Below are 11789 nucleotides of genomic sequence, written 5' to 3' on the forward strand. Positions count from 1 at the left end.
AATAGAAGATAGGCTGTGGTTTCTTGGAAATCCTCCCAATGTCCCTCTGACTCAGTTAATCTTTTTTTTCTAAAGATTTTCTTTATTTATTTGAGAGAGAAAGAGAGAGAGTGAGCAGGGAGAGCAGCAGAGGGAGAGGGAGAAGCAGATTCCCCGCTGAGCAGGGAGCCAGATGTGGGGCTAGATCCCAGGATGCTGGGATCGTGACCAGAGCTGAAAAGAGACGCTTAACTGACTGGCACTCAGACTCTCCTCATTAACCTTCTGATGAAGTAGATGCTTGAGTGTGATATTTCAGATTTTTTTGCCTTTGTGATCCTTGAAAAAGTTACGGATTTCCTTGTCTATGTTTAGACAAAGGGAAAAATCTTACCTATTTCTAAGTGAGATAGGTCAAAAGACCTAGTCTGGCCAAAAGAATAATTTATTTCTGGACATTGTATGTGACAGGAGAGTGAGGAAATGTTGCTAAGCAACATTGCACATCCCTCCACAGAGCCCCATCATCACCTAGCAACAGGCTACCTGGTGTGACCTTCATGCTCCTTCTAAGTAGAACCACCAAAGGCATGGTGCCTGAGAGGTCTGCTTCCCTCCTTTCAGATCGGAGGCTCACTCTTGGAACAACTGGATTTACTGAGCACTCATGAGTCAGTACGCTTGCTAGGGACTGGGGATATATAGATCAAAAGAGGAGGTTTCTGCCTTCAGTGAGTTGTTCAGACTGGTTTCAGTGGGAGGTACAAAAATAAGATGATTATACTACAGTGTGGTGGTTGCTATTTTAGGAAATAGAAACACTGTATTATCTAAACAGTTGACACCAGAGTTCTTCACTAGGAGGGAACTGGTTTTATTGGAAAAGTAACCTGATAAACTTGGGTCAGGATTTGGCACATGAAGGCATGAAGGTTGTCAGACAGTGGAGTTAGGGGTCAGTTTCTGAAAAGGGTGTACAAGAAAGGCAGGAAGTTACCCCAGCTTAGAGAAATCCTAGCTGGAGGACTAGTTTAAAAAGTGATGTTGATTTTAAGTGCTTTGCTTTATTTTTATTTTTATTTATTTTTTGAAAGATTATTTATTCATGAGAGACACAGAGAAAGAGAGGCAGAGACATAGGCAGAGGGAGAAGCAGGCTCCCCACAGGGGGCCCAATGTGAGACTCAATCCCAGAACCCCAGGATCACGACCTGGGCCTAAGGCAGATGCTCAACCACTGAACCACCCAGGTGTCCCAAGTGCTTTGCTTTTAAAGGCACTTCCCGTGACCCATAAACCTTCAATAAACATTCTGCTGCTCATAACAGAATTCAGTTCACTGTTACTGTGAAGGGAATGATCAAAGAGCAAAGGCCTCAACTCATATTGAATTGACATCAGGGCAGAGGTACCAAAATAGCTGCAACATATAGAGAAAAGAACAGTTTGGCCAAGGCTGGAAATTAGCACAGTTGTAACTTTGAGAACGCAAATTCAGAGAATTTTGGACAGGACACACACTTCCAGTCTGACAAGCTGGGCAAGGGGACCTGAGTCAGTCCTAAACAGATCTTAAGGGGTGGGGGGAGACTGGCCCAGATGGAGCTGTCCTTTATCACAGGTAGGGGAGAAGCTTCTGATTGGCTTGGAGAGTCAGGGGAAGGGGAGTCCAGAGGATGGGGCTCCCAAGAGAGCTGAAGGAGGAGAAGATGAGGAGGTGCTGAGGAGAAGCAGCAGGAGCAAAGGGCCACCTGCAAATTGGGGTATCAAACCTCAGAAAATGGAGAACTTGTCACAAAGCAGTGGTGTCTCATGTAGTAAGGAGTGGAACAGAGATGGAAACCTGAGGTAATATCCCAGCTTCTGAAATGACTACTATTATTTTTACTCAAATTTAAATCTCACAGCATGTATAATCCTGTCCACCTTCAAGAGTGTCATGGTGTCTAAAGATAGGTAGGTAGATGATGGACAGGTAAATAGATATATAGATTCAGACGCCAAAGAAAAGCCCACTACTGTCTCTCTCCACATGTATCCGCAGATCCCCATCCCACCACCAAATCCCAAAACTGTGATCAGCCTCTGACTGTGGATGTGCCCATTGCTCAGGGAAGAATTCCACTACTGTGTGAATGAACACACTGTGCTATCTTGCCTTGCAAACTCAGAGTTTGCAAAGTACTTGTGTTATAATATCTTGCTTGCCTCCGTATACTGGGGTCAAAAAAAAAAATGCTTCCTTTTCTTTGCATGGTTAGGCTTACAACCCCTCCTTCAGCTGGAATTTCCTGAGCTTGTCATATCCTGTCAGCTCTATGGCTTCTGCTCTGACAAAGGTAATCCCGATGCTTAGGGCAAAACCAGTGTTTTCTACCTGACAATGCTGAATAGATAGAAAATTTACTTGATAATATTGCGTGGCCAAGACTCTGGGTGTGTTCAATGTGTCTGCACATGTCTGCTGCTTCCCTTTAAGAGCAACAGTTAAACTGCATTCAGCAAAGTTATTTAGTCAGTGGAAAGGAAGGGCGGGTGGGAACACGTCCAGTATGATGGTGGAGGATGGTGCTGGCAAAGGCTGCCCTATAAAGGGGTTATGAAGACGCTGAGGAAGAGTCTGGCCCCATTGTTACCTGTGCTTTCCAGGGTCATGTGAGTGGAAGTAGAGAAGCACAGAGTGCAAGGTCAGGAGGACAAGGGCCAGGCAGAGTGACATCATATTAGCTGGCACTGGTCCCTCCAGTTTGTTGTAAAAGACATCTCTTGAGTTCCTCACACACAAAGCAAGATTGTGGTGGATGTTACACTGGAGGGACTTCCTTGTATATAAATGTTTGTGGGAAGAATAAATGCATGGACAACTTGGATAAATAGATTCAGTCTTCCTCAATGGCCATTGTAATCTCACTAATCCGCACATGTGCCTGTGTTCCCATAGGAACCAAACAGTTCACTTCACGGTGAAACATTAACAACTGATCTGTAGAGGCCTCACAGATCACTGAGCATGTTATAAGACCAGAAATCCACCTGGGGTTGTCTCAATGCACACTTTCAAGCAGATCCCACCCTAGAGAAAGAAAGACACAGCAAGCAAGGGGGCAGGGATTAACAGAGCCACTTAGATTGCTGTGGCTTCTTGCTCCACTTAGAATCTGGCTTCTGCCAATTGGTATAGGAACTTGGGAACCTAGTATTCTCAGTGCACCAAGGAAGAACACAGAGTGGAAATTTAGTTCACATTCCCTGGACTTACAGAGCAGAGTGCTGTGGGAGGTATATGGATGATCTTATCGAGGGGCCCACCTGACCACTTTCCACTTTGCCAAGTTTTCCTTTTGAGTTCGGAAGGTTACAGATGCTCTTCAGTATCAGAGGAAATAAGCACTTGAGGGCCTTTATAAATGTAGTTGAAAATGAAGTCCAGGCAACCAAGAGATAAATTAAAAGTAAAAATTAAGGGAGAGAGAAGGCATTATAAAAAGACTGTTAAAGAAAGATGACCCCCATATAAACAGGGTTAAGATTATGCTGTGGTAGAAATGGTGGTTTCAGAATAAAATGTAAATCTCAACAGTATAAGGCTGGCAAACTCTGGAGGATAGGAGAGAGAAGGGAAGAGGAAATCTACAAATATTAATTTCATAATATTCATAACAAGGAGTTCACAGATACTACATTTAAAAGAAATGCTTTCTTAAAAATGCTTTTAATAAACCCTTTCCTTAATTTTAGTGGGTTTATTTTAGAAACTAGTATTCTTTTTAAAGTGAGAAAACATTTATCTGAAATTCAGTAATTCCTTCAATTTTACTTCATTTTTTTTCTGCTAAATTCAAGTACACTTACATTCGATGCTTATTGTTTAGAATAGGATGTATGCATTAACTGTAAAAACTAACACAATGAAGAGCTGCCAACAAGGTAGTAGTAAGAGTGAAAGTTATTTCTTCACAGAGGACATGAGGAGGTATTTGCAACATAATCCCAACAAATTAATGAGAAAAAGACAGACCACCCAATTTTTTTAAAATGGGCAAAAGACTGAAACAGGCACTTTACAAAACAGATATGCCAAATGGACAATAAAATACATGGGAAGGTGTACAACCTTATTAGTATTCAGAGAAATGCAAATTAAAACCAACTGAGAAATGTAGTAACATTACTCCAGGAGAGCTACAATGAAGAAAGAAAGGAAATAAAAAAAACTTTGCAATGTCAATTGTAGACAAGGTTAGAGATCACTGGAATTCTCAGACATTGTTCATAAGGGTAAACTGATACAAGTACCTTGCAAAACTTTTGGCTTTTTCTGATTAAGTTGGGCATATGCATGCTTCGTGAAACAAATATTCTATTCCTGGGGAATACCTAACAAATGTACACACATGCTTGCTAAAATAATGACAAGAATATCTTACTAGTATTTATAATAATCCCAAACTGAAATAAACCAACTGTCCATCAACCATTGATGCATACACAATTTTGGAATGGAAAGGAATACTATACAGGAATGAAGATAAATTATAAATATATGCAATGATGTTCATGATGCTCACAAATATAATTTTGAGCCAAAGAAGCCAGACACAAAATAATACTTAATGTATGATTCCTTTTATTAAAAAAGTTAAAAAGAAAGGGCAAAACTAATCTATAGTGTAAGAAGTCAGGATAGGAGTACTCTGGGGAAGGAGAGAACAGTGTGATTTGAAGGACTGTTAGCAGGGAGACAGGAGTGGAACTTTTAGGATGCTGATGAGGTTCTATATTTTAACATAAGTGGAGGTAACACAAACATATCATTTTGTGATAACTCGTTGCATTTATTATTTTAATTTGTTCCCTTTTCTGTATGTATGCTATACTTCAAAACAATGCTTTCAAATAAAATTAAAATTAAAAATAAGATTGTAGTATCTCATTTTGGTATACTTATTTTTATCTATGTTTAGGTATTAAGAGATTTCTGTAAGAATGTTGACTCAGTCTTGATAGTTCTTTCTGGGTTTTGGGATTTGGGGTGATTTAAAATGTTTTGTACTATTGCTTGGAATTCTATAATGCATTCATCATTTCTGAGAAATATAATGCCATTTTGTTACAAGCAGACATTTTTTTTAAAATTTTTATTTATTTATGATAGTCACACAGAGAGAGAGAGAGGCAGAGACACAGGCAGAGGGAGAAGCAGGCTCCATGCACCGGGAGCCCGACGTGGGATTCGATCCCGGGACTCCAGGATCACGCCTTGGGCCAAAGGCAGGCGCCAAACCGCTGCACCACCCAGGGATCCCACAAGCAGACATTTTACCCAGTGGAAGGATGGACAAAAACCAAGATGTATTAGAAGAGGAATAAATGTAATGAGGACTGCCCAGCAACAGAACAGAATGGTCTGGTCTGCAAAAAATCCACTTTCTCACTTTGTGTCCACACAGAAGATGAAGGGTCTTCATCACCTATATGCCTCCCAGATCTCAGAGTTAATACATTTGAGGTGATGACTGTGACTGCCCAGTGATATATGGGAGGCATCTCAGTGTCACAGGAGCATTTTCCACAAAGCCAATTGAAAGAGGAGCTAATTTTGGAAATGACTCCTAGATATGCCTGGTCTCTTTGCTGATGTGGATTCTTGTTAGCTTTAACGCAAAAGCTGTTCCTTAATTTGGACGTTCTGTCAGCCTTTTTACCTTTTGCCTCAGGTGTTCCTGGCCTAAATTTGTGGCTGATTTCTCTTCTGTTTGTGTAGTACTTCTATAAATTCTGCAGACATTCTGAGCCACAATTTCACTTTTCTCTCCTTAAATAGGTGTGAGTTTCAGCTAAGTTTGCCCTTAGCTACACATTAGGTCAGTAGAGTATTTTAAATGATCTCCTTTTCAGTATTTAACAAACAATGAGGCACTTGCTATATACAAGAGCACCACTCAACACTGTTATACTCTAGAATGAAGCTCCATAGGAAGGATTTCTTAAATCTGTTTTGCTGATTTATCCCCAACACCCAGGACAGGAACTAAAGCACAGTAGGCGCTAAAATAACTGTTTGCTGAATGAATGAATCACCATCCTTGCCATCAAGGATCTCCAGCTAGTGGAGGAGGTTGAAGTACACTTAAATAAATAAGCAGGGTGAGGGATTATGTGCAAAGTGCTGTTGAGAACCAAAAAGAGGGAAACAGTAGGTCTTTGAGGATTAGGAAGACTTTTGAGCTGGATTCTAATGAATGAATAAAACTTTGATAGAATGAGAAATGAATGGAAGCCATTTCAGGTAAAGGGAGGAGGCCACATAAAGGGAGAACAATAGGGAAAGGCAAATGTTCCCTGTACAGAAAGGACAGTGGGAGGAGGTGAGACAGAGGAGAGATTGTGAAGGATTTTGAACCATGTTCTAAGAAATTTAGGTGGATTCATAAGTGGCAGATGGGAACAATTGAAAGCACTTATCAAAGGAGTAATTGGTTAATATTTATATTTTGGAAATGGAATGCTGTGGCACTGTAGATGCGTTGCTTGAAGAGAATGAGACAGGAAGCAGGGAACCATCAGGATTTTTTCCATTGGTACGAGAGAGAGGAAACAACTGAACTAGGCAGTGGAATGTGAAAAAGCACAGTTTTGAAAACTACTTTAGTTCAAGTCCTCTGAAAAGTAGATGCCAACATTGTATTAAACTTATCTGCAAGAGATTCACTGGGGGAGACATGTGTGAAAACTAAAGGTGGGGTGAAACTTTAGACCATAGAACAGATCCTATCTCAGTGAAGAAGAGAAAAGAAGGAGGGCTGGGGAGGAGAGTCTTAGATTCAGTAGAGATCTAAGAAAGTTTGTGCAGTACTGATGGGAAGTCCTTGAGCCAAAGCTGCCCTCTAGAGAGCCCCACAACTTGCAGGAATGGGCCGTGCATGCTCAGTCACAGGTAGAGTGGCCCATAGGCAGTGTGGGCTCAGTACAAACACAGACATGGCCCCAGAAGGGGTCTTCAGCAGCTGGGATCTTTAGTCAATCATGTTCCCTGAAGCAGAAAATAGGAGCAGTGCATTTCCATGGCTACCACCAAGCCTTACTTGAAGAAGGAGAAGCTTACTCAGAAATTTGTAGGTAGGTTTCTAAGTGGGTGATAATACAGAGGAAGGAACATAGTAGAAGGAGCAAGTTTCATTAGGGATGTTAGTGAGTTTGAACTTTGAATAGGTTTAGTTTGAGGTTCCTATGGGGCATCCAAGGGATATATCCTGAAGATACTTGGAAATTAAGGATGAATGTGGCAATAACTTACAGCTGTTCAATAAACCCTATGTCCCTACTTCCTGGGCTCATGACCTGACTACATTTCCTAGCTTTCCCTGCAGTTAAGTGTAGCAATGTGAGTGAGTTCTAGACAGTGGAATATAAACAAAAGTATGTGTCACTTTCATTCCTAGCCCTGATAAGCTTCTTCCCACTCCCTCATGCCCCTTCTCCTTCCAATATTGGCATCCCCTTCGAGGACAGCCATGAAGCTACATGTTGAAGGTGGCAGAGCTTCCATCAATGTGGGTCACTGAATGACTCCATGGAATGGAGCCCTTCTGCTCCCTTAGCATGGGCATGGGTGTTTCCTTGAGCAAGAAATACATTTCTATCATGTTTCAGCCATTACCTATTTATCATATATTTACTACAGCAGATAAACCAGCCCTAACCAACCTAATGAATCCTTACTAGTATACTGAGGTCCAAGAAGAGGCCAAAGTTAAAGATGTAGTTATAGGGAGAGAATAAAAATGAAAGAGAGCTGAAGACAGACACGAGGCTAATATCTTCTCTAAATCCAAAGGCCAAGGTAGATGACAAGGAGCCAGGGAAGGAGAACAAGATGTCAACCCAGACTGTGAGGAGAACCAGTGTTATTACCACTGTTTTTCAAAAGAGTAAAATGAGGTTCTGAGAGATTTGTCTAAGATCATTTGGTGGCAGAACCAGAACCAGCACTCTGCTCCTCAGGCTCTCAACAGCCTGTGTTAGCGTGCCTGGGACAACACTGGGCAGCCTGGCCAGCTGACTGCTCATCCTCTGGTTCCCCCCACTGCCTCCTGGCTATGGTGACTGCTCGATCCCTCCCTGTAGGCTCTGCTCTTCTGGACTTCAATTTCCCTATGCTAATCCTGACTTGAGACAAGAGCTAAGCTCCTGCTGCTTATTCTGTGCCCCCATCTTGTGTTCCAGTTTAGCCATCTGGACGTCCACTTGTGCCTGAGACTCAGCCCCACCTTGTGCCTCAATTCTCACAGCCACTGGGCTGTGGTTTGGCCCTTGGCCTCAAGAGCCTCGTCCACCTAATCCACCAAGAATATCAGTCCCCACTCATACTACCTTTTTGTTCTCTTCCTAGGCTTCAAGAACTGGGCCACTGCAGACAGACCCTATATCCAGGTTTCCTGGGCCCTCTCCTCCACCTCATCTGTAGCCTAACCCTCAGCCCTGGGCTTTCACACTTTGTCTGCCAGACAAAATCTTTGTACTCAGTCCCTGCTGCAGTGGCTATGTCCCACGCATTACTGCCACTGTCTACCCAGCAGCAAGTCCCAGACCACACTCACAGCCATCTAAGGATAAATTAGAACATTCCTCATCAGAAGACAGGGCTCTAATAGTCACCAGCATTCACTATTGAAATGGAGCCCAGGCCACTGGGGTGCTAGTTTTCTTCCTGGGATATCACTGATGTCATCTGTCAGTCTCTGAATAGTTTTTAAAAGATTCTTTTGGGCAGCCGGGTGGCTCAGTGGTTTAGTGCTGCTTTCAGCCCAGGGTGTGATCCTGGAGACCTGGGAATGAGTCCCATGTCTCTGCCTCTCTCTGTGTGTGTGTCTCTCATGAATAGATAAATAAAATCTTTTTTTAAAAATAAAATAAATTAAAAAATAAAAAGATTCTTTCATTACAACTCAACATTGTTCTAAAAGGATCTCATCACTAGAGATATCATGGTAGTCTATTTAAACGAGGAGAGAATGTTGTGATTCTGATTTATATTTGTTAGAAATGAAATTATTTTATTCAGGGAGAAAAAGTGAGAATTAGCTTATATACCATCAATTTCAATCTGTGCTATTTTCAGAGTTGTGAAATTGAGGTAAATGTTCCACATTAGGTAACTAATGACAAACTCAGCTAATTTATGCCTTTGGAGATTTCAGTTAACTTACGTTCCCTTTTATAAGAACATACTCTTCCTCTCCCTCAATAATGACACCATTCTTAATTACTAATAGCTAAACATACTGACCAAGAATTTATAACCAATTTAAATATTTATCTCAAGTTGAACTTCACTCTGCACACTTCTTGGATTTTCTTTCTATGGCAATATAGAGAAAGAACATGGTTGGGAGTGTCTGCTTAACTAGCGGCTGTTTGGCATGTTAAAATGCAGGGATGTCTGTGTGTACCCACAGAGGATGACCGTTAACCATTTAGCAGTTAGGTAATGTCTAGGTTTGTACTATTCATGAAAGCAGAGTATCCAGAGATTGTTTCTAAGTTACCTGAAATGACCTCATCTTTCAAATCATATCATGGATTTTCTTGTCCCCAGTGTTGAAATGATTGGTTGTAAGATCATCCCCATTCTATAATTAACTTTTACCATCTGTCTTTTTTGTTCTTCACTGGAGATCTTGATTTTTCCTACAATTTTTCTACATTTCTAAATTCTTTCCATTATCCTAACAGAATCATAGTAGATAATTTTTTATGTTTTTCCATTCCCTTGAGGTAGTACCTGCATTCATTAAAATCCAAGCGAAGAAAACCCAGAATACTCACATGATATTAATTAGTGGAAAAGGACTAGTTAATTCTATAATTGCTATCTAGTTATCATATGAAATATATTTCAGAAATGACTGTATAATGATAAGGACCTGAGCAAATGAAGCTGGGCTTGCTTTGGAATTTTATTTTTAAGAAAAGGGGTTGAAAAATAAAAGAAAGAGAGAAAGTGGTTCTAACGGACAGTAGATACTTCTCTCACTCCAGAAACATTTGTTCTGCACCTCCTCTCTACTGTGTCCTATGAGGAATAGAGGGTGAAAGCACATGGCCTGTACCTACAGGATGCTCATGGCATGGTAGCAGAGATGAAGTAGGTATATAAAGAAAGTATATTAAGCAGAATAGGATCACTCTACTGAGGCACAGAAGGAAGATGACTCCCCTTAGGGACTTAGGAAGGGCTTGTGGAGATTTCACTTGAACCTGACTTTGAAGAATGTATTCACAAATGGAAATCGGTAGGTCTGGAAGGGCATTCCAAATGGAAATATCTTCATTTTACAGTTGAGAAAACTGAGGTACCAAGGAAGTCAGGCGACCCAAGGTCATGCAAATAATAAATGGTAGGCCCAGAATTGGAACTCCAAGCTGATTCTGAAAACAAAATTGTTGGTTTTTTTTTCCAGTATATCCAGGCTTTCACTCAAATTACCTCATTTAATGCAATGATGTATTAGAGACGTTTTTTTCTTCCTCGGGCCAGGATATTTTGGTTTTAAGGAAGAAAGACCATGCAAACAGTTTAAGTGAAAAAGAGGGTTTTGTTTTGCTGGATTTTCTTTTCCTCGTTTATTTAAAAATAAAGATATAGGGGCCTCTTGAGGAACCAATGTGGGAAAATAAGCAGAACATTATATGTGCTGACACCCAAGAAAGGCCCAAAGGATAGGTGCTGACACCCAGTGAAGGCCCTTTTCACTCTCTCCTTACAGTCTCCCTAGTCTGCTTCTCCTCATTTGCTCTATTCTTCCTCCATTCTTCTCTTCCTGTGAAGGAGTCATTTTTGCTTCTTCATCAGTGTATCTATGGCCTTCAACTTTCCCAAACCTGAAGAGCTTCCGAATCTTATCCATTTTCCTTTTCAAATGAGAGACTTGATTGGAGCAATTCTTTTCTCTAGGTAGAGCCCTTCATTGCCAGTCATTTGTAAGCTGCTGATATGATGTCCTCCTTAGTTCCAAAGAACTACAACTGGAAGCAGCAGTGGAGTAGAGAATTATGGTTCATGGCCACTGGGCAGTGTGTGATAGAACACTGTGGTAGGGTGCATTCCCTACCCGGACTACTCCTGACTGATCCCAGAAGTGGTCCCAGAAATTTAGAGATTCAGGGATTCTGAGAATGCTTGCCTATTTGATCTTGAAAGCAGCTATAAGCTTTACCAATTCTTTGATATCACAACGACGTATATTATAATCCATGCTGACTTGAGGTAAAAGGCCATTGGAGAATAAGACTTTGAGACATAAAGGAGCTACTATACTTGATAGTTTTGGTAGTAACAATGGTTGTGTTAATAATGAAGGACTGACTTCTTCATGTGGCACTGGAGAGCTTATATAGAAGAAAGTGCTAAGCTCAGGGCTTTAAACTCTTGGCTCAAGTCAGAACATTGTCAAAGAAATGGAGAATTTCCATGATGGTGCTAATAGAACTTTCTATTTTTATATCACACGCTAAACACTAGATCAAAATCTTGTTGTACAGGCTTCTGAATTAAAAGACAAGTGCAACTTTCAGTGATGTCAAGACTTATATTAAGGTTAGGTTATGTTAGTATGGCATGTGGGACCTTGAAACTGAGGTGAAGAAATTTGGACAGGTTTGCAAAAGTCTAAGAATCTTGCACCCCAAAATCCACTAAGCCTTTCTTACCTGTACAAACACCTCCTTCTATGCCATTTGAGACCACTCATCTGACATAATAGGCTTTCAAGGAAAAGTCTGTTCTGAAGATTTGCCATCACTCTGCT

At 41.0% G+C, this 11789-nt stretch overlaps 1 long non-coding RNA gene across 1 annotated transcript; it reads left to right on the forward strand.

Annotated features, from left to right (window-relative positions):
* Positions 1 to 551: 551 nt before the first annotated feature.
* LOC144323027 (uncharacterized) lies at positions 552 to 7526 on the forward strand. Its single transcript, XR_013388582.1, has 3 exons — positions 552 to 650; positions 1601 to 1827; positions 5135 to 7526. It is a non-coding gene; the product is annotated as an uncharacterized LOC144323027 (long non-coding RNA).
* Positions 7527 to 11789: the final 4263 nt, after the last annotated feature.

The sequence above is a fragment of the Canis aureus genome, chromosome 11 (genome assembly GCF_053574225.1).
Source record: "Canis aureus isolate CA01 chromosome 11, VMU_Caureus_v.1.0, whole genome shotgun sequence".
Classification (NCBI taxonomy): Eukaryota; Metazoa; Chordata; class Mammalia; order Carnivora; family Canidae; genus Canis; species Canis aureus.